A 24,015-nucleotide genomic window follows, 5' to 3' on the forward strand; every position below is an offset into this window, starting at 1 on the left:
GCACATGCGGTTCACGTCCACGCTGTCGCGGCATGCTACCAGTGTTAAAAACTGCGATGGAGCTCCGTATGCCACGGCAAACTGGCTTACACTGACGGCGCCGGTGCACAAATGCTGCGCAGCTAGCGCCATTCGACGGCCAACACCGCGGTTCCTGGTGTGTCCGCTGTGCCGTGCGTGTGATCATTGCTTGTACAGCCCTCTCGCAGTGTCCGGAGCAAGAATGGTGGGTCTGACACACCGGTGTCAATGTGTTCTTTTTTCCATTTCCAGGAGTGTAGTATGAGCTTGCTTGGGACCTGTGGTAATAATCCATCATTTCTGCTGTGGACCACCTATATTCCTTTATGCTTGATGTCTTTCCTGATGGCAACGTCATCTCTCAGCAGCACATTTGTCCGTGTCTCTAAGCCACAATCGTGCTACAGCAGAGATACTACGTCGATGCCTTGGCCACCCAGCTGGCCGGAGTGGCCGAGCGGTTCTAGGCGCTACAGTCTGGAACCTCGCGACCACTATGGTCGCATGTTCGAAACCTGCCTAGTGCATGGATGTGTGTGATGTCCTTAGGTTAGTTAGGTTTAAGTAGTTCTAAGTTCTGGGGGTCTGATGACCACAGCAGTTAAGTCCCATAGTGCCCAGAGCCATTTGAACCATTTTTTGAACCTTGGCCTCCGAGTTTGACTGATGTTAATCCGATGGAACCTATCTGAATCGTTATTGGGCACCATCACATCGTACGCAGATAAGCGGCCAATTATTTACTGGAATTACATGACTTGTGCGTAGACCTTTGGTGCCAAATACTTTTACAAATATACCAACGACCTGTAGATCGATGATACGCAGAAGCAGTGCTGTACTCCGTTATAAAGATGGTCCAGCAAGCTATTAAGCAGGTGGTCATAATGTTATGGCTCATCAGTGTCTAGTATTATATTGCAGCTTGTTAATCAGATGATTTCCTTTTCATAATTGTTCATTGTTATCACGATATTCCAAAATAAGAAAAATATCGCTCAACTCTCGAAAAGTTTGCAATGAAAAAAATTTATGTTTTGTGCTTCTTAGGTTCAAATGGTTCTAATGGCTCTGAGAACTATGATACTTAACATCTGAGGTCATCAGTTCCCTAGAACTTAGAACTACTTAAACCTAAGTAACCTAAGCATATCGCACACATCCATGCCCGAGGCAGGATTCGAACCTCAGACCGTAGCGATTGCGCGGTTCCAGACTGAAGCGCCTGTAACAGCTCGGTCACATCGGCCGGCGCTTCTTGGGTTCCAAGTTGGTGAGTACGAAAAGTAGCTAAGATGTCAGAATTGTTTTTAACACTGAAACGACGCGTCATATCGAGACTATAGGTAAGTGGTCGTCAAACTGCGCTCGCGAGCCGCAAGTGCCCCGAAACACCATCTATCAACTAACAGGTGTAAGTCAACTACCCTGGCCAGCAAGATCTCCGGATCTGTCATGTGATTACATTTTCACACAATTTGGGTGCATAGATCCTAAGAAATCAGTACCCAGAACAACCACCTCTGGCCATAATAACGGCCTTGATACGCAACGGCATTGAGTGAAACAGAGCTTGGATGGCATGTACGGGTAGATATAGCTGGCCATGCAGCTTCATCACAATACCATAGTTCATCAAGAGTAGTGACTTGCGTATTGTGACTAGCCAGTTGCTCGGCCACCATTGACCAGACGTTTTCAATTGGTGAGAGATCTGAACAATGTGCTGGCGAGGGCAGCAGTCGAACATTATTTGTATCCAGAAAGGCCCGTACAAGACCTGCAACATGCGGTCGTGCATTACCCTGCTGCAATGTAGGGTTTCGCAGGGATCGCATGAAAGGTAGAGCCACTGGTCGGAACACATCTGAAATGTAACATCCACTGTTCAAAGTGCCGTCAATGCGAACAAGAGGTGACGGAGACGTGTAACCAATGCAACCCCATACCGTGACGCAGGGTGATACGCCACATGGCGATGACGAATACACGCTTCCAATGTGCGTTCACCACGATGTCGCGAAACACGGATGCGACCATCATGATGCTGTAATCAGAACCTGGATTCACCCGAAAAAATGACGTTTTGTCAATCGTGCACCCAGGTTCGTCGTTGAGTACACCACCGCAGGCGCTCCTGTCTGGGATGCAACGTCAAGCGTAACCGCAGCCATGGACTCCGAGCTGATAGTCCATGCTACTGCAAACGTCGCCGAACTGTACGTGCAGACGGTTGTTTTCTTGCAAACGTCACCATCTGTTGACTTAGTGATTGAGACGTGGTTGCACGATCCGTTACAGCCATGTGGATAAGATGTCTGTGTTCTCGACTGCTAGTGATACGAGGCCGTTGGGATCCAGCACAGCGTTCCGTATAACCCTCCTGAACCCACCGATTGCATATTCTGCTAACAGTCATTGGATCTCGACCAAAGCGAGCAGCAATGTCACGATACTATAAACCACAATAGCGATAGGCTACAATCCGACCTTTATCAAAGTCGGAAACGCGATGGTACGCATTCCTCCTTACACGAGGCACCACAACAACGTTTCACCAGGCAACGCCGGTCAACTGCTGTTTGTGTATGAGAAATCGGTTGGAAACTTTCCTCATGCCAGCACGTTGTAGGTGACGCCACCGGCGCGAACCTTGTGTGAATAATCTGAAAAGCTCTTCATTTGAATATCACAGCATTTTCTTCCTGTCATTTAAATTTAATGTCTGTAGCACGTCATCTTCGAGGTGTAGCAATTTTAATGGCCAGTAGTGTACTTAACTCATCGCGTCACGTTCCCGCAACGTCATCAGGTGCTATCCACCTTCGCGGTGGGCAGTGGTCATAATGTTTTTGCTTATCAGTGTAAAGTCTAAAAGAATCAATTTTTTCACGGAATAGTTCCATCACAATCGAATGAGAAAGACTGCCTAATGAAGAACGCACAAAGATGTCAGTATTGTGGTTTCAATGGGAAACTAACTTACTAAATAAATGTAGCTTTGCTTCATCTACACACAAGATAATATCTTCAAAAGCACGGTAGACGCCTCGATATTTGGCTCGGCGCATTTTCTTCTGCAGCTAGCCACATGTTTACAGAATTATGCGTCTCGTTGCAGTACTTTTTCGTTGCGGAAACACTTCTCTCGTGTCGCCCGAGTGTAAGTAGCATTTCAGCGATGCAGCCTAGCCGATGTGGCTCAACGGCGCACGCCGTACCGATAGACGACGTTCTGTTCAAGAATGGTTCAAAAGCCTCTGAGCACTATGAGACTCAACTTCTTAGGTCATCAGTTCCCTAGGACTTAGAACTACTTAAACCTAACTAACAAAAGGACATCACGCTCATCCATGCCCGAGGCAGGATTCGAACCTGCAACCGTAGCGGTCGTGCGATTTCTGACTGTAGTGCCTAGAACCGCTCGGTCACTCCGGCCGGCACGACGTTCTGTGTTACCAGGCCTAACCTCGCTCGTAATACGCGGACCTATGGACGCGCTAGTGCGACCGCATAAAAACGTGACTGCGAGAACTCTGCGACCTACAAACGTCCCGGTAAATTACATCTTGCTACAAGATACCGTTCGATGAGTTGCAAAGGTTCTAAATGTTTCAATAAATAGACAAAACAATAAGCAACTGCGAAACAGTCTATCTCACTTGGTTCTTTCTTTTTAGTTTCCTGCCGTTTTATCCTGGCTTATGTCCGCAGACACGTCATAGTGTTGGTTATATGGCACGACCATACTGACGAATAAATTACAGCGATAAGAGCAAACTGGCTCGTAAATTACAGCGATATAGTTCCTAAATAAACAACCACAACCCCCCCCCCCGAATAGGACAATAAATTATAGCAGTAATGGCAATAAATAATGTAAAAATTGTATCCTAAGTAAACACCCTTCCTATGAAGTAGGATAGCCACCACACTAATTGGGTCATAAATCATAGCAGTAAGGATAATAAATTGAGTAATAAATATCAGCGGTACGAAGCCTAAAACAACACCCACAGCCCGCCATAACTGGGGTAATAAATTTGATGCTCTTAAACAGTGGGCAAGGCAGGGAGGGGGGAGGGGGGGGAGGAAGCGTCTAGATATTCAGCGTCAGCAACCCAACCAATAGACTAACAGCGCATCATGTACAGAAAGTTCCAAAAAACACAAACAAGCTTACACGAATGCAAGGAAAAAATTTCTAATAAACGTGGGCATACCTTAACAGCTATGAGCACTTGTTCATCTCCGATACTTGAAACAGATCTGTTCTACTGCAACGACATTGATTTCCGTATTTCGGAAGGATACCAAGAAAAAAAAATGCAATAAACATGGCGTCTAAAATGCGTACTTTAAGGGCTATGAGGACTTGTTCATTTTCGGCAATGTGAAACACATATCTTTTACTGAAAAAAAAGTGCTCGTGCTCATAGCTCTTAAGATATATATTTTAGAACTTATGTTTACATTTTTTCTTGTTTCCGTCCATACTACTTCCATGGAGAGCAACGTGCTTGGAGTATTTCATAGTATCGAAGACGCACAAGTGCTCTCAGCTCTTAAGGTATGTATTTCAGAGCCCATGTTTACTGGACTTTTTTTTCTTGGTTTCTTGTGAGGAACCTGTCCCTAAAGTTCGTCAGTGTTTTTTTGAAACACACTGTGTACGTAAGAGAAGAGGCAGTCATGTCATAATGGACCCTCCTGACGCAGACGTAGATAGGATGAAAACTCTACTCAGTCTGGTATAGTCTCCATACTAGAGGCGCCCGAAGCCTCTGGTGGCTCGTTGCAGAGTAATAATGTAATTGTGACCTATTCGGTTAGTTACCGCAATAACATTCATTCACAAGGTGAAAGCTTATGACACGGAATCATTCTAACATACATTGAAGAGCTAAAGTAACTGTCGCACCTGCCTAATATCGTGTAGGGCCTCCACGAGCACGCAGAAGTGGTGCAACACGACGTGGCATGGATTCGACTAACGTCTCAAGTACTGCTGGAGGGAAATGACAGCATGACTCCTGCATGGCTGTCCATGAATCCGTAAGGGTACGAGGGGGTGGAGACTTCTTCTGAACAGCACGTTGCAAGGCATCCCAGATATGCTCATTAATGTACGTGTCTAGAGAATTGGTGGCCAGCGAAGTGTTTAAACTCAGAAGAGTGTTCCTGGATCCACTCTGTAGCAATTCTGGACGTGTGGACTGTCGCATTGTCCTGCTGGAATTGTCCAAGTCCGTCGGAATTCACAATGGACACGAACGGATACTGGTGATCGGATAGGATGATTACGTACTTGTCACCTGTCAGAATCGTATCTAGACGTAACTGCACACGCCCCATACCATTACAGAGCCTCCAATAGCTTGAACAGTCTCCTGCTGACATGCAGGGTCCACGAATTCATGACGTTATCTCCATACCCGTACATGTCCACCCACTCGATACAATTCGAAGCGAGACTCATCTGACCAAATGTTTCCAGTCATCAACAGTCCAATCTGGCGAGACGTAAAGCTCGGTGTCACGCAATCATCAAGGGTACACGAGTGGGCTCTCGGCTCTGAAAGCCCATATCGATGATGTTTCGTTGAATGGTTCGCATGCTGACACTTGTTGATGGTGCAGCAATGAAATCTGCAGTAATTTGCGAAAGGGTTTTACTTCTGTGACGTTGAACGATTCTCTTCAGTCGTCCTCGTCCCCTTTCTTGCAAGATCTTTTTCCGGTCGCAACCCTGTCGAGGTCTAGTGTTTTGCCGGATTCCTAAATTCACGGTACGTACTCGAAAATCCCCACTTCATCGCTACCTCGGGGATGTTGTGTCCCATTTCTCGTGTGCAGACTTTACCACCATGTTCAAACTTGATAACCTGCCATTGTAGCAACAGTAACCAATCTAACAACTGCGCCAGACACCATCTTATGTAGGCGTTGCTGACCGCAGCACGGTATTCTGCCTGTTTACATATCGCACATTTTAATACGAATGCCTATACCAGTTTCTTTGACGCTTCAGTGTAGGATTTCGTCAGCCAAAGGAGCCCACGTTCAGTTGCACAAGTTTTCTGAAGTGTTTGCCGTCGCTACTGGAACAGCTTTCTGCCCTTCTGCCATACTGTTCAATAAACCAGTACAAGAGGTGCACCGAGCGAGGTGGCGCAGTGGTTAGCACACTAGACTCGCATTCGGGAGGACGACGGTTCAATCCCGTCTCCGGCCATCCTGATTTTGGTTTTCCTTGATTTCCCTAAATCGCTTCAGGCAAATGCCGGGATGGTACCTTTGAAAGGGCACGGCCGATTTCCTTCCCTATCCTTCCCTCACCCGAGCTTGCGCTCCGTCTCTAATGACCTCGTTGTCGACGGGACTTTAAACACTAATACCAAGAGGTGCACATTGGCAAAGTCATCGTAGCAAACCTATCCTTACTGATCTGTGCAGCAGTTAATGTACTAACACAAACTCGAGACCGAACTGAACGATACTCAATGCAGGCTTGGGGGGAAAGAGTAAATGAATAGAACAAGATTATTCAGAAACAAGACACACTGCACATACCGTCCACATTTTCATTTTCATTTCAACACAGCTACATTAATAAACGGTGGTTTGTTTGTTTGGGGGAAGAGACCAAACATTTGTGTTAAGCGTGATTTATATTCATGAGCTCGAATACGTATTCCAATAAATAATAAAGGCGTGGTTAATAGGTACTTTTTTTACCTAGTTTCGTAATATCAGGGGGTTATCAGTTTCCTGTGTGATTTCTCGGGGTAGACCAGTTTGGATTCCGTATAAATGTTGGAACATGTGAGACAATACTCACCCTACGACTTATCTTAGAAAATAGATTAAGGATGGGATTGTTTGGGGGAAGAGACCAAACAGCGAGGTCATCGGTCTCATCAGATTAGGGAAGGACGGGGAAGGTAGTCGGCCGTGCCCTTTCAAAGGAACCATCCCGGCATTTGCCTGGAGCGATTTAGGGAAATCACGGAAAACCTAAATCAGGATGGCCGGACGCGGGGTTTGAACCGTCGTCCTCCCGAATGCGAGTCCAGTGTCGAATGAAATGCAGCTACTCTGTTACAAGCTACTGGCTACCACGGGTCTTTTATGCCGGAATGCTCAGAAATATTACGCGAATAGCCTTCGAAATTTTTTCAGTGGTATTCCTGTTATTTCGGCACCCACGCGATGAACGAACGCAGATACTGCTACGTGATTTTCCCAGATGAAGCAGTTCCAGGAAAAGGATAAAGAATTCTCCGCTGCTTGTTAACTTTTCAATCTAGATCACAGTAATGCATCTGCTTTGTGGACCTGGGCATTTCTTTTGAGAAACAGTCCCGCCCTGTTCCTACTGGCGACGGAGGGGCTTATAAATAAGGCGAGGACGTATTTTGCTGCGTTATGAAAGAGCGACTGCCGGCGGGGCCGCGCGAAGCGGGCACGGCATTTCTCTTCATCCTGGCCAGACGCTGATTTATATATAAGGGGCGCCGGGCGGAGCCGCGCCGAGACAAATGATCTGTGGGAGGCTCTCGGCTGTGGGCGGCAGGCGATGCGCCGCTGGAGGCCCTGTCGGCACTGCGTAATGAGCCGAGTACACTCTGTCATTACCCCTACACACCAGGTGTATTTTCTCACCTTGCTGTGCTAGGACTTCTTGTCTCCACTACGACCTGTACTGCTCGGTTTGAAATGATACAGATCTGGACAACTATTAGCAGCCATTAACATGAGCTGCGTCCACCTTTCGTCTTGATCACAGTTTTAACTCTGCTGGAAATGTTTTCAATGATGCATCTGAATGATCTGTGGAGGAATGGTAGGCCATTCTTCTTCAAGAGCCGAAACCAGAGAACATAGTTGAGCCGTGTGTTGGCTCTCAACATACACTCCTGGAAATGGAAAAAAGAACACATTGACACCGGTGTGTCAGACCCACCCGGACACTGCGAGAGGGCTGTACAAGCAATGACCACACGCACGGCACAGCGGACACACCAGGAACCGCGGTGTTGGCCGTCGAATGGCGCTAGCTGCGCAGCATTTGTGCACCGCCGCCGTCAGTGTCAGCCAGTTTGCCGTGGCATGCGGAGCACCATCGCAGTCTTAACACTGGTTGCATGCCGCGACAGCGTGGACGTGAACCGCATGTGCAGTTGACGGACTTTGAGCGAGGGCGTATAGTGGGCATGCGGGAGGCCGGGTGGACGTACCGCCGAATTGCTCAACACGTGGGGCGTGAGGTCTCCACAGTACATCGATGTTGTCGCCAGTGGTCGGCGGAAGGTGCACGTGCCCGTCGACCTGGGACCGGACCGCAGCGACGCACGGATGCACGCCAAGACCGTAGGATCCTACGCAGTGCCGTAGGGGACCACACCTCCACTTCCCAGCAAATTAGGGACACTGTTGCTCCTGGTGTACCGGCGAGGACCATTCGCAACCGTCTCCATGAAGCTGAGCTACGGTCCCGCACACCGTTAGGCCGTCTTCCGCTCATGCCCCAACATCGTGCAGCCCGCCTCCAGTGGTGTCGCGACAGGCGTGAATGGAGGGACGAATGGAGACGTGTCGTCTTCAGCGATGAGAGTCGCTTCTGCCTCGGTGCCAATGATGGTCGTATGCGTGTTTGGCGCGGTGCAGGTGAGCGCCACAATCAGGACTGCATACGACCGAGGCACACAGGGCCAACACCCGGCATCATGGTGTGGGGAGCGATCTCCTACACTGGCCGTACACCTCTGGTGATCGTCGAGGGGACACTGAATAGTGCACGGTACATTCAAACCGTCATCGAACCCATCGTTCTACCATTCCTAGAATGGCAAGGGAACTTGCTGTTCCAACAGGACAATGCACGTCCACATGTATCCCGTGCCACCCAACGTGCTCTAGAAGGTGTAAGTCAACTGCCCTGGCCAGCAAGATCTCCGGATCCGTCCCCCATTGAGCATGTTTGGGACTGGATGAAGCGTCGTCTCACGCGGTCTGCACGTCCAGCACGAACGCTGGTCCAACTGAGGCGCCAGGTGGAAATGGCATGGCAAGCCGTTCCACAGGACTACATCCAGCATCTCTATATCGTCTCCATGGGAGAATAGCAGCCTGCATTGCTGCGAAAGGTGGATATACACTGTACTAGTGCCGACATTGTGCATGCTCTGTTGCCTGTGTCTATGTGCCTGTGGTTCTGTCAGTGTGATCATGTGATGTATCTGACCCTAGGAATGTGTCAATAAAGTTTCCCCTTCCTGGGACAATGAATTCACGGTGTTCTTATTTCAGTTTCCAGGAGTGTATATCGCGCTGTTAAGATTGTTCTGAGTCCTTCCATTCCATCGTTAATTGATTCTTTCATATTTATCGTTATGCTACGTACCATTCTGTTGAGATTCTCCTCTGGCGGCGTGTCTGGTCTTATCGATCTTCGAGTCGTTGCTTCCTGTTAGACTCGTGTAAGGGAATAAGATCTTTGCGGGGATGGCCGGTTAGTTTTGCCTAGCGCTGACGAGTCGGTCGGTCGGTTTTTAAAATCGGGAATGAGAGAGTGTCGTACGTGGAGACCGCGGCGTGGCATGGCGGTGGAGAGTTGGCTGTTGTTCCGAAAAGCCGCGTGGTCTATCCTGGCGGGGCGAGACGTGTGGGACCAGTTCACTTCCGAGTCACTACTTGATGGGAGCGACATCGGGTGTCTTTAAATTTTCCGTCTGGAGGCGGGAATGATGGACTAGTAACTCGCCTAACCTGAGGAGTGGTATTTCGCCCCCGTGGGAGCAGAGAAGACGAGGGCTCCGGTGACAGAGCGCGTGGCTGCATGACTGTGCCCAGTTGGGTACGCCGGCGACGTAGACACGGTCGGGTGTGAGGAAACTTTGCATCGGAGTTCACCTGCTGTTTCTCTGATAAACTGCAAGATGTTAATTGAAGAATTTTGGTTTATGCAACCAGAGTCTTTTCTGCCTTGTGGCCTCCTGCGTTCTGATTTCCTGTCACTGTCGCCGGTGTAATAGACAGTGATCTTCTGACTTCTTATTAGTACCGCCTGGGAGGGAGTGTATTTTTGGGTAGGGATTATGGTTCCTGATTTGATTCCTCCTCCTCCCCTGGCCTCGCGTGAGGTCGATGTGATTGCTGAATATGAGGCGTTGTGGGTCTGTTAGTCCGCTTCTAGCCTGAGCATCCTTCGGGAGACAATTGTGGCCGCCCTTACACCCGGTCGGTTAATTATTTCTATCCTAGGACATTTTGGTGGCAGGACATGTTATTAAAGTTGTTAGTTATTGTAAAATGTTAAATGGTTGTATTTTACTCTGATTGTTTTTGGCCACTGTTTAAAAAGGTTAAGTTGGCCTTTCATTGGTGGGTTTTTAAAATTAGATGGCTTTAAAATTGCTAGTTATTGTAAAAGATGAATGACTGTATCTTTACTTTGATTGTTTTAATCTACTTGGCATCCTTTGAAAATGCTAGTTCTGCCTCCGTGTTAGCGAGCCCTTGTAATTTAATATCCTGTTGTGCCAAAGTTTAAAAGTAGTTGGCTCCCTTCATGTTCGGTAGCGAAATTGTATGCAAATTGGTGGTTTTTTGTTTCATTACTTGGTAAGTTTTAATTTTGTTATTAAATGCTTTATCAAAGTCTGTTTTAAGTAAAATGGCTTGGCTATTAACGGTAAAGTAAAGTTTTTAATGTCTTTACTTGGAACATTTTGATTTGTTATCAATGTTTTATCAAAGTCGGTTTGAAGTAAAATAGCTTGGCCGTTAACTGTAAAGTGAATTGTTTTGAAAAGGCACAAAATCCTACTAGCTTTTTGGATCTGTTCCTGGTCAAGTGATAAAGAAATGACCCTTAATGGTTGAAGTAATCCATAAAGAAATTGTAAATTGCAACTCGACAATAACCAACTATTTTTGGCCCCGTTTTCCAACTGGGGGTTTTCCTTGATTAATCGTAACACCCTTCTCAATAGTCAAGTAGGACGCTTGGGTGTGGACCGAGATCGAATTTCTAACTCATCCCAAAGGTGCTCTAGTGGGATCAGATCGGAATTTTGTGCAGGTCAGTCCGTTTAGGGAATGTTATTGTCCACGAACCACTGCTGTTTTATGAAAGGTGAATTGTCATGGTGATACAATCATCGCTTCCAAATTGTTCGTCCACTGCATGCATTACGCACTCCTGTAAACATTTTTTCCGAATTTGACGTTTCCTTAAGCCCTGTAAGGTACAATGACCGAATTATGAAAGGTTCCCAGAAAAAAGAGAAAAATTATCTCAGAATGAGTATTTACTGTACGCCTTGCAACTTAGACAGAGACGCACATTGCAAGCCGCTTTCATCAGTCCATGAAGACGACATGCGCATTGAGAAACAGGTGATTTCACGCACACTAATTGCTAATTGGACATAACAAAGCGTGGACTCCGTGTGTAGAGACCCTCAAACTCCAAGCAAGGTAGATTTTAAGAGTTCCAGAAGAGATCCAGCGACAGCCTCCTCGGATGAACAAACCTATGGCAGCTGCTACGTAAGTGAGCAGTCAGACTCAATTAACTTATTGCACTAAGAAGGGCTTGCAAAGTATCTCTGTTCATGCTTCTGGGCTGGGGTTATTGGTTTCCATCGTATACAGGGTGTTACAAAAAGGTACGGCCAAATTTTCAGGAAACATTCCTCACGCACAACAAGAAAAAGAACGTACCAGCGTGACTTCAAACACTTTGTTACAGGAAATGTTCAAAATGTCCTCCGTTAGCGAGGACACATGCATCCACCCTCCGTCGCATGGAATCCCTGATGCGCTGATGCAGCCCTGGAGAATGGCGTATTGTATCACAGCCGTCCACAATACGAGCACGAAGAGTCTCTACATTTGGTACCGGGGTTGCGTAGACGAGAGCTTTCAAATGCCCCCATAAATGAAAGTCAAGAGGGTTGAGGTCAGGAGAGTGTGGAGACCATGGAATTGGTCCGCCTCTACCAATCCATCGGTCACCGAATCTGTAGTTGAGAAGCGTACGAACATTTCGACTGAAATGTGCAGGAGCTCCATCGTGCATGAACCACATGTTGTGTCGTACTTGTAAAGGCGCATGTTATAGCAGCACAGGTAGAGTATCCCGTATGAAATCATGATAACGTGCTCCATTGAGCGTAGGTGGAAGAACATGGGGCCGAATCAAGACATCACCAACAATGCCTGACCAAACGTTCGCAGAAAATCTGTGTTGATGACGCGAATGCACAATTGTGTGCGGATTCTCGTCAGCCCACACATGTTGATTGTGAAAATTTACAATTTGATCACGTTGGAATGAAGCATCATCCGTAAAGAGAACATTTGCACCGAAATGAGGATTGACATATTGTTGCATGAACCATTCGCAGAAGTGTACCCGTGGAGGTCAATCAGCTACTGATAGTGCCTGCACACGCTGTACATGGTACAGGAACAACTGGTTCTGCCGTAGCTCTCCCCATACAGTGACGTGGTCAACGTTACCTTGTACAGAAGACGCTGACATTAGGGTTATCGTCAACTGCACGAAGAATTGGCTCTTCCATTGGAGGTGTCCTCGTCGTTCTAGGTCTTCCCCAGTCGTGAGTCATTGGCTGGAATGTTCCGTGCTCCCTAAGACGCCGATCAATTGCTTCGAACGTCTTCCTGTCGGGACACCTTCGTTCTGGAAATCTGTCTCGATACAAACGTACCGCGCAACGGCTATTGCCCCGTGCTAATCCATACATCAAATGGGCATCTGCCAACTCCGCATTTGTAAACATTGCACTGACTGCAAAACCACGTTCGTGATGAACACTAACTTGTTGAAGCTACGTACTGATGTGCTTGATGCTAGTACTGTAGAGCAATGAGCCACATGTCGACACAAGCACCGAAGTCAACATTGCCTTCCTTCAATTGGGCCAACTGGCGGTGAATCGAGGAAGTACAGTACATACTGACGAAACTAAAATGAGCTCTAACATGGAAATTAAGCGTTTCCGGACACATGTCCACATAACATCTTTTCTTTATCTGTGTGTGAGGAATGTTTCCTGAAAGTTTGGCCGTACCTTTTTGTAACACCCTATATACACTCCTGGAAATGGATAAAAGAACACATTGACACCGGTGTGTCAGACCCACCATACTTGCTCCGGACACTGCGAGAGGGCTGTACAAGCAATGATCACACAGCGGACACACTAGGAACCGCGGTGTTGGCCGTCGAATGGCGCTAGCTGCGCAGCATTTGTGCACCGCCGCCGTCAGTGTCAGCGGAAGGTGCACGTGCCCGTCGACCTGGAACCGGACCGCAGCGACGCACGGATGCACGCCAAGACTGTAGGATCCTACGCAGTGCCGTAGGGGACCGCACCGCCACTTCCCAGCAAATTAGGGACACTGTTGCTCCTGGGGTATCGGCGAGGACCATTCGCAACCGTCTCCATGAAGCTGGGCTACGGTCCCGCACACCGTTAGGCCGTCTTCCGCTCACGCCCCAACATCGTGCAGCCAGCCTCCAGTGGTGTCGCTACAGGCGTGAATGGAGGGACGAATGGAGACGTGTGGTCTTCAGCGATGAGAGTCGCTTCTGCCTTGGTGCCAATGATGGTCGTATGCGTGTTTGGCGCCGTGCAGGTGAGCGCCACAATCAGGACTGCATACGACTTAAGGCACACAGGGCCAACACCCGGCATCATGGTGTGGGGAGCGATCTCCTACACTGGCCATACACCTCTGGTGATAGTCGAGGGGACAGTGAATAGTGCACGGTACATCCAAACCGTCATCGAACCCATCGTTCTACCATTCCTAGAATGGCAAGGGAACTTGCTGTTCCAACAGGACAATGCACGTCCGCATGTATCCCGTGCCACCTAACGTGCTCTAGAAGGTGTAAGTCAACTACCTTGGCCAGCAAGATCTCCGGATCTGTCCCCCATTGAGCATGTTTGGGACTGGATGAAGCGTCGTCTCACGCGGTCTGCACGTCCAGCACGAACGCTGGTCCAACTGAGGCGCCAGGTGGAAATGGCATGGCAAGCCGTTCCACAGGACTACATCCAGCGTCTCTACGATCGTACCATGGGAGAATAGCATCCTGCATTGCTGCGGAAGGTGGATATACACTGTACTAGTGCCGACATTGTGCATGCTCTGTTGCCTGTGTCTATGTGCCTGTGGTTCTGTCAGTGTGATCATGTGATGTATCTGACCCCAGGAATGTGTCAATAAAGTTTCCCCTTCCTGGGACAATGAATTCACGGTGTTCCTATTTCAATTTCCAGGAGTGTATGTCTACATCTACGTATGTCGGTATGCCACTTACTCTGTGACGAGTACGTGAACATAAGGGTTCGATGAGAACAGTTAGAGTAGAATCTAGCTCGTAATGGTTCATGGTCTGTGCTACCATATTATTAAATACACCTGGCTCTTAACAAAATTATAGGCCGGGGTGGCCTTTTGTTCTAGTAATTAGTTATAAGCCTCGTCTATGTTTTACGCTTACGAAAGTTATAAACTACTATCAGCGCTCTTCTCCATGGTCCTCGTTAACAAGTGAAGCAATAAAAACAAAACAATAAGGCAACTCAGAGTCTCACCTCCATACCTGAGCCGTGCGCGGCTCGTGATCATGCCGTTTCTTGCTTGACACCTTCTCTTTACGGAACTGTCGCCTCGTTTCTTATTCAATTTACTGGTGTCACTAAGTTGCTGGCTTGCCTGCCCGTGAGTGGCAGCACCAGCGCGTATCGATAAGAGCACTGTCGTATTATCTCTGAAGCGACTGCTAGTATTTCTAGCTCGTTGTGTGTCGGGGGTTCAGTTCGGACGTAGCGCCAGTGAGCTCTGGACAACCAGTACTCGCCGAAAAAAATGGTTCAAGTGGCTCTGAGCACTATGGGACTCAACTACTGTGGTCATCAGTCCCCTAGAACTTAGAACTACTTAAACCTAACTAACCTAAGGACATTACACGCATCCATGCCCGAGGCAGGATTCGAACCTGCGACCGTTCCGGACTGCGCGCCTAGAACCGCGAGACCACCGCGGCCGGCTACTCTCCGACCGCTGGCTTCACACATGCACTATCCGTCGGAAGGAGATTAGAACGGGAAAGAGCGTTGGTTAGTCGGTCGGTCGGTAGTCTCATCGGGCGTTGTGTGTTTGCTCTTTTGACCGTTTCCGGGCCTCGTTAGTTGGTCATCTTGCCAGACGTGGGTCGGTTCCTTCCTTGAGCAGAGATGTCGGGTGGCCAAGGCCAATGCTCAAGTGTTCCCTCTGCATGGTTGGGTCCGAGCCAGTGTGTCCGGGTCGTCGTGTCTCCACGTTCCAAACGGACATCAAGGAGTTGGGGTGGACGTGCAGTGAAGTCCAGACTGCCAAGATTCGCCCGACCGTCGCCGACACACATGACTTGAGCGGGGACGGCCTTGGTTGGTCGGTCGGTCGGTCCTCTCATCGGACAACGTGTATTTAGTCGCCGACCGCTTATGGGTTCTCTGTGTGTCTCGACTTCTGATTCGTCCTTGTTGTTCCACAGTGATTGTTTTTCGGATTGTTCGAGTTCTTATGGAAGTGTGTAACTGTGTCTAGCTTCTGTGATTTCGACTGAGCAGTTACGTTGTCTGCTTACTGGAGTAGCCAGGGCATTAGCGTAGTGTTCCGCAGTGTGTTTTTCCTCGGCGTGTTGATGCTGTCCGTACCGCGTGTAGTTTGACAGCCTTTGGAGTTGTTCACATTTTTGAGTGGTTATTGTGCCTTGGCTGTTTTTAGACGCCAATTTTGAAGACGTAGTGCTGCTGCTATCTTCGTCCACGGCTGATGTGTTCCGTTGTCGTGCCGTTCGTCGGCGGAGGGAATTGATTAGGTTGTTGGTTGGTCCTTCAGCCGCCCTGGGGTCGGGTTGCCATCTGATTACTTAATATTATTCTCGGCTGTCTATCTCACGTAACCTTACGTTAGAGCTGCCTCCTCAGGCCGACCCTTAGAACACTTCTGAGCACCACTGTTCTATTGTTTCGGATTGCGATTTTCTTTTAGTTTCAAGAACTGTGCGAGGTATTAATTTAGTTTGTTTTAATGTTCAGTATGTGGCTTTCAGCCGAACTTCTACGTGAAATGTTTTAAGATTAAGCCTTGAGCCGCCTTAAATTAAAATTTGAAAAATCATTTGAAAATTTGAGAATTTTCTCTTCTATCTTAATTTTATTATCCAGGCTTTAAGCCGTCAGTTCTTCTATTTTGTAACTAAGGCCTTCAGCCGTGTGTATTCCTTAACCATGTGGCGCAAAGGGTCCACTACAGTGGACAGCTGTTAATGGTCGTTTCTTTGGCATTTTCAATCAGTTCTGAGGCTGCAAATGCACACAGTTAACTGCAGAGGACACTCCCTACTGCTGTTTTGCCCTGCATGCATTTTCAGCCTCGTGTCTGATTGAAAACGCCAGAGAATTGATCATTAAATGTTGTCCACTGCAATGAAATTCATGCACCACAGAGTTAAGGCAATTTTAATATCTTGTGTTCTGGAATTCAGCCGTATTGTTTTTGAATTCTTTTAAGGGCATGTGTGATTAAGAGGTTTAGAAAAATAAAGTTTGTATGTTTCTGCAACTAACACCAACTCATTTGGGCCCCTTTCCACAACCTGATCCGCTCTGTCCTGCGAATCCAGATTTCAAGCCTAACGTCCAAGTCATTCTATTCTGTCTCCAGTCACAGAGAGCTGACAAATCTCAGCTTGACACTCTTGTCGTTACACACCTGTACACAGCCGCTCGCGTGCCAGGAAACGGATGACCTCAAAATCCTGCATCACCTCTCATCTGAGCGTGAGCTTACAGTGTGTGTGGGAATTCCTAAGGGTGCAAACTGCTGACGTCATCAGACCCTTACACACTACTTAAATTAACTTACGCTAAGAATAACACATACACCCATGCCCGAAGGACTCGTACCTCCGGCGGGAGGAGCCGTGCAATCCGTGACATGGCGCGTCAAACCGCGCGGCCACTCCCCGCATCGTGAGCTTATATGGAAGTTAGAGGATCAGACTCTAACCACTAAAACACCTCCATATCATAATAGCATCTCTGCTGAACTTCACTTCTGGCACAGTACGAGATGGCAGGTAACGTTATCTCGTATTTATTAGCCAAACCCAAACCGTACCATTGGATTGCCATAGAGTACCACGCGATTCATCGCTTCAGATCACTCGTTTTCAGGCACCCAGTATATAGTGGCTCTCAAGTATTGCTTAGCATTTACTACAGCAATGTGTGGCTACTAAGAAAGTGCTCTGTCTGTGTACGCCATTCTCTGTAATTCCCAGAGCAGTGTCAGTTTGCTGCTTGGACTACTGTAGAACGTGGGAACTCACGAGTGACTGTCTTCACTGATTTCATGCGATTTTTTACAACCACCCTCCGCAATGTTCGATGGTCCTAGTGCATTGGTGCATGAGGTCTGCCTAATCTTCGTTTATCTGCGGTTGTTCCGTCGTGTTTGACCTCCACTGTCACATTAGGAACAGCAGAGTAGGGCAACGTTACAAGGATGAACGTCCCTCATGGGTATATTAGTCACGTGACATCCAGTGCCTAGTTTACGGCAGGAATCACTCAGCTCTTCCGACTCGCTCAGTCTGCTATTACTGCTTCACAGTAATCCGCGCCTGTGTTTATACGGCCGGGTGAGAGAGCCTATATAGAGGGAGAGAGTGCTCAATGGTGATAGCATCGCTGATTGTCAGAGTCGAGGACGACATGTTTCTACCAAACTGACGCTGACTTGGTACGAGTATAAACAGATGCTGTGTGTGATTCTGTACTATTGCTTCTCTTCAGCTCCCAATTCCATTGTACAATTATGTACAGGTTGTAATGCGGTAGGCATTGAAGGACTTTTGCATGTTCCCTATCGGTTCTATTTACGTAAATTACTTTACAGTCACTCTGTTGGTCGGATCCATCAACTCACTGGTTGTCGCTGTTGGAAAGATCGTTTGGTTTCTTTGTTTATCGAACAATCAATTTCTTTCTATATGTTTATAATGCTTACAAAACAAAAATTAAAAAATTACAGAATCGCCTTTTTACTGATACATCCTAGTTCGAATCCTACTCAAACCAGGTCTTTTCAAACATTATTTTCTAGACTTTTAATGCTTCTTGAGTGACAACTGATGCTACACGATGTGTTTTAACATGTATACTCAACCCTATGTCTACGTACTTCCGACTGGCGACTCGCACTTGGCTCTGTAGTCTTGGCTATTCACATTCCTGTAAATTATAATTATCGTGTAGATATTCAGTTGCCTATTCGGAATTACTTTCTGTTGTTTCAGTAGAGAATCTATGTATTGATACGTTTCTGATTTTCTGTATTGTAGAGTTCCTAAAAGTGTGTACAGAATGACGTGTTTTGCGAGCATAAGAAAATGTTATAAGATCGACACATACTTAAAATGCATTATGTGGGAACGGAAAGAGACAAGAGTTTACCAATTTGAACGATGAATATCCGCACGGAAAAATCTGAAATAGCATCATGTACTCTGAGATACATTAAATGAAACTTCTTCTTCTTATTAATCCGTTGTCAATGTATACATAGCATCATAAAATACAACTGTTGAAATTCGGAACACATACACACTGCTTCATGATACTTCCATTTGCTCACAAATTTATTAGGGCTATATAGACATAGAGGAATGGCATTTGTTTTAATTATATACCGAGTATTAAGGCAGAAGATCTGCTTTGGTCTCATGCGTCAAACACATGCATTATTTTACTCGTCCAGTGGCTAGCTTTCTGCTTGAGTTGCTACCTAAATTGCACGTCCCGCGCGTAATCTGGTAAAAACATAGCGGCCACGGGCCGATTGGCCACTCTCTCCCTGCATAGGCTCTCTATGGCAGGACCAACTCTCGTGACATCTAGCAGCCGACTCCGCATTACGCAGGGCTGTTCGGATGCTTTCGATCAGACAGTGTATGCTCCAAGAGAATAAAAAAGTTAGAAGAATACATCATTTTTCGAAAAGGTTCATCCGATTTCCCAAGGCCATACATTATACACGAATGGAGATACAGAAATGGGGTTAATTTTCACCAACGTATCGGACTGCTGTGATCTTCAGTTCGAAGACTGATTTGATGCAGGCATCCACGTTAGATGTCTACGTCTCTCCATAACAACTGCAACCTACATCCATCGGATCTTTCGTACTGTAATCAAGTATTAGTTTCCCTCTATACTTTTTGCCTGCGCAACTTTCCTACCATGCCAAACTGATTATTCCTTGATACCTGCCTGCTGATGCATCCTTCCATCAAAATTTTGTTTTAGTCAAGTTCTGCGATAAATGTATTTTTCTCCCCAGTTAGATTTTGTAGTTCCTCATTTGTTATTAGACATACCCGTGTAAGGTTCAGCACTCTTCTGTAGCGCCACACGCCGCATTTCATTTTTCGTGCTATGGCAGTCTGCATTGTACGTTGTCTCCACTTCGACTATCGTCAGTTATGTTGCTGCCCAGTTAGCAAAACTCTTCATCAACTTTAATGTCTCATTTTCTGATCTAGGTCCCTCAGTATCGTGTGGTTTAATAAGACTTCATTTCATTACCATTGCTTTACTTCTGTTGATACAGATCTTACAATTTGTTTTCAAAACGCTGTCCATTGCCTGCAACTGAAGCCCTTAGCCGTCTCTGCCAGAATTGCAGTATCATGAGGAAACATCAGTCTTTTAATATCTTCTCCGCGAACTCTCTTTCCATGTCTCTTCTTGGTTTACCGAACGTGCAGACTCAACAACACCGGCGACAGGCCACAACACTGCCTCACTCATTTCTCAACTGCTGCTTCCTGTTCGCGTCCTTAGACTCTTGTAACAACAGTGTAGATTCTGTACGAGTAGTAGATGACAGTTTATTCTCCATACATTTACCTTGTAATGTTCATGATTTCGAAGAGTGTTTACAACTCAGTTTGTTAAACGCTTTTCTAAATCTAGTAATGCTATTAACGATGGTTTCCTTTTTCACAATATATCTTCTAAAGTAAATTAGTGGGTTATTATTACCTCTAGTGTTCCTTCTTACCTTCTGAACCAGCTCTTAGACTGATATTCACTATTGTCGCCTCCTCCGAACCGTTCCATTCTTGACGAAGGACTACAAATATTTTTACTTTCAGAAGGGCTATCCGAATGTTACAAGAATGTGCCTTTTACATCTATATTTAACATAATTTTTTACAAAACGATCAAATTTTTCATTCACCTTTTACAAATGATCACTGTACTCTCCGCCAGAAACACAACGCAACGAATAAACGATAGTGAAACTCGTGCCATTCTTTTGTGACCATGTCTGCTGTTACTGCATTCATTGCTATTACCTCCCCCCCCCCCCCCCCCGCCATCCCCGCCATCCCCAGCCCTTCCATACACACACTAAAACGTTCGTCGGATAAGGAGACCTTTGAGGCTGCTGTATCAATACGAGATCCGTACGCCCCTTACGGCTGATCCATCACTGAGGCAGCTCATTGGTAAGAAATGCTCTAGATGTAGGAGCTAGTGCGGTGGCGTTCCGTCCTGATGTTGTTGCCTTCAGTCCAGAGACTGGTTTGATGCAGCTCTGCACACTATTCTATCCTGCGGAAGTCTCTCTATCTCCGAATAACTACTACAACCTACATCCTTCTGAATTTGCTTAGCGTATTCATCTCTTGGTAAACCTAAACTGGTATAAATTACAGGCATGTAACTTGAATAGTACATGAGGTATCGGAGGCCAAAGTGGCCGATCACTATCGATCACGTCAGGTCATAGGTACTCCACAGTTAAACGAAAAAACAGTAGTAGCGTGCTTATAAATATATTTATTCATATATGTCTTTGTTTATATCCGATATATACTATTCATGAAGAAATTGGTCAATTATTTACTGTGTTTTAGAACGCACAGAGACATTAGACCACTGGGTTACTAGTGGTCTATTCCTTTGATATATGTTTATTTAATTTGTTTATGTATTTAATGGGAGTCGTACCGCCCAAAATGACAAAATTTGACATTGTTGCTTCTATGCAAATTATGAAAATATGTATGTTTATGCTTAATTAGCTGTTGGTTTTATTGAAATATTCGATTATTTACTATTTTAAATAAATATTTGAAAATAATCATGCTATGACATTTCCGAGAATTTTGTTTTCCATCATTTCGCTTATTGGCATTTTTCTATGGAACTATATAGTCTAGAAGGCTGTGGTTTCTTTTGTTTTGTAGAGAACTGCCCGTTTCATAAGTTGCCTACACTGGCGGTACTTCGCAGTAAACTCTTTGAACTGTACATTTGTTTGTGTTTGACAACAACAGTTATCGATTAGCCGCGTTTTAGTTTCTGTGTTTCCTGCGATAGTTTTCTTCATGACTGAACCAAAAGGAGTGTCAAAAAAATACACAACAAAGGAAACAGATTCTACACAACAAATATAGCAGCAGTAAAAAGAGTGTTTAGCGCCGAAGTGCGTGTTAATTTGGTTGTAAATAGTGACAGTCCTTCTACTCCTCCGAGTGCTTCCAAGAAAAAACTACTGGGTAATGATACAACGCAGCTTCAGACAGTGAAACAAACTGCAATATCATTATTAATCTCCATATACTTATTTCAGCTTTGTGTGAAACATTTCGTTGTCGTATATGTTTAGGGGAAATTAGAATTTCTGAAAAGCTATCGCAACGCAGTGGTCTGGTAGTCACTTTACAAATAATGTGTTTGAATTGTAAAAGCGAAAAGACTTTCAAGACTTCAGAAGTAAGTGCAACGAATGGACATTTTGCCACTAATCTAAGATACTTCTATGGACTTAGATGCATAGGAAAAGGTCATTACGCTGGCAAGGTTCTTTGTGGCTTGCTGAACCTCCCTAGTCCCCCTACAAATTTATCAAATACAACTCCATAGTAAGAAGTAGTGTCAAGGCGTGTGCTATGGAGTCAGTGACTACAGCAGCAGAGCAGGCTGTAGCAGAAAATGGTAGTTCTGACACAGCAATATCATTCGACGGATCCTGTCAAAAAAGAGGTTTACAGTCAAAGAATTCATGTGCATCTATTATCAGCATCCGCAATGGGAAAGTGTTGGAGGTTGATGTGTTGACCATGTACTGTCAGGGTTGTAGGCAAGCAGGCAAGAGTACTGAAAAGCAAACTAAGCATGAAATGAATTGTCAGAGAAACTATGAAGGAACTAGTTGAGGGATGGAGGTTGCTTCTGCAGTAAAAGTGTTCCAACGTTCCCAGCATGACTGTGCTGTTCGCTACATGAGTCTTCTTGGGGATGGAGACGCACGATCATATAACGCAGGGGTGGAGAATAAACTCTATGGTGATTTGTCAATTACAAAACTAGAGTGCACTAATCATGTGCAAAAGAGGATGGGCACGAGACAACCTAGACTCAAACAGCAGTTGGCAAGTATCAAGTTATCTGCTGGTCTAAGACGTTGACTAACTGATAAACAAATTGATCAGATTACACAATATTATGGTATGGCTATTAGAAGTAACAGAGATGGTATTAAAAGAGCTGTTTGGGCAATTTATTTTCACAAGCTGTCTACAGATGCTGAACCAAAAAAGAACCTGTGTTCCACTGAATGGTGTAAATACTTGAAGGAAAAAGAGGAGGGTAAACCAGACACTTTCTCGCGCAATATTACTACACCAGATACTGTTATGCTTGTCGTGAAACCTGTTTCAAGATCTTCCCCAACCAGAGCTGTTGAAGAAATGTCTCAAGCGCAAAACACAAAATGCGAATGAATCATTTAACAGTGTTGTATGGTCAAGGATACCAAAAAATGTTTTTGTTGGAAGGTCAATCTTTGAACTTGGTGTTTGGGATGCTGTTCATCTACATCTACATCTACATCCATACTCCGCAAGCCACCTGACGGTGTGTGGCGGAGGGTACCCTGAGTACCTCTATCGGTTCTCCCTTCTATTCCAGTCTCGTATTGTTCGTGGAAAGAAGGATTGTCGGTATGCTTCTAAGTGGGCTCTAATCTCTCTGATTTTATCCTCATGGTCTCTTCGCGAGATATACGTAGGAGGGAGCAATATACTGCTTGACTCTTCGGTGAAGGTATGTTCTCGAAACTTTAACAAAAGCCCGTACCGAGTATATACATAAATGACCTGTTCTTACTTTTAATGATGGCTGTTCTGGAAGACTACTGGTTTTGGAGTATCTTGGCATTCATAAATGTTACAACACCACTAAAAGTGTGATGGACTAGGACCAATTGCAAATCACGAAGGCAGAGACTGCTACAAACAATATGTCAAAAGAAGCCAGATCCAAGAGGAGGAGGGCAGCACTGGGTGAGGAAGATGAAAGAGGAGATGAGGACTACCATCCAGGATGATTCTAACATATTTTTTATGTATCAGTTGGCTGTATATTAAAACTTTTTCTTGAAACGCAATTTTCTCAACGTGGTGTTTTTCAGTATAAAAGCCCCTTTTTCTCAGAAACTTCTGAATCTACATCAATGAATTATTTACCACATAATTAAGAGAGTACAATGATGTTGTAGTCCTACTTTAGTAGTATTTACTGTAGTAGTTAAAATTCAAGAAATTAAAATTATGAAAATTTACACCAAAAAATTATATGTTTAGGAAAAAAATCATAACTTTTTTTCCAGTTGTTATTTTAAAGTGATACTGGAGCAATACAGTCACAAAATATGGGAGAACATGTGATATAAAACAGCACATTTATATACGCAACAGGTCCTGAGAAAACGTAGCATTTATATAGCGAATTTAACGTTGTCGAGATAGGGCGGTACGACTCCACTTAACAATGTGTGTTAGAGCGTGTTTATGGTCCAGCCGTAGGAATATTTATTTAATTTCCA

The sequence above is a fragment of the Schistocerca gregaria genome, chromosome 1, assembly GCF_023897955.1.
Source record: "Schistocerca gregaria isolate iqSchGreg1 chromosome 1, iqSchGreg1.2, whole genome shotgun sequence".
In the NCBI taxonomy this organism is placed as follows: Eukaryota; Metazoa; Arthropoda; class Insecta; order Orthoptera; family Acrididae; genus Schistocerca; species Schistocerca gregaria.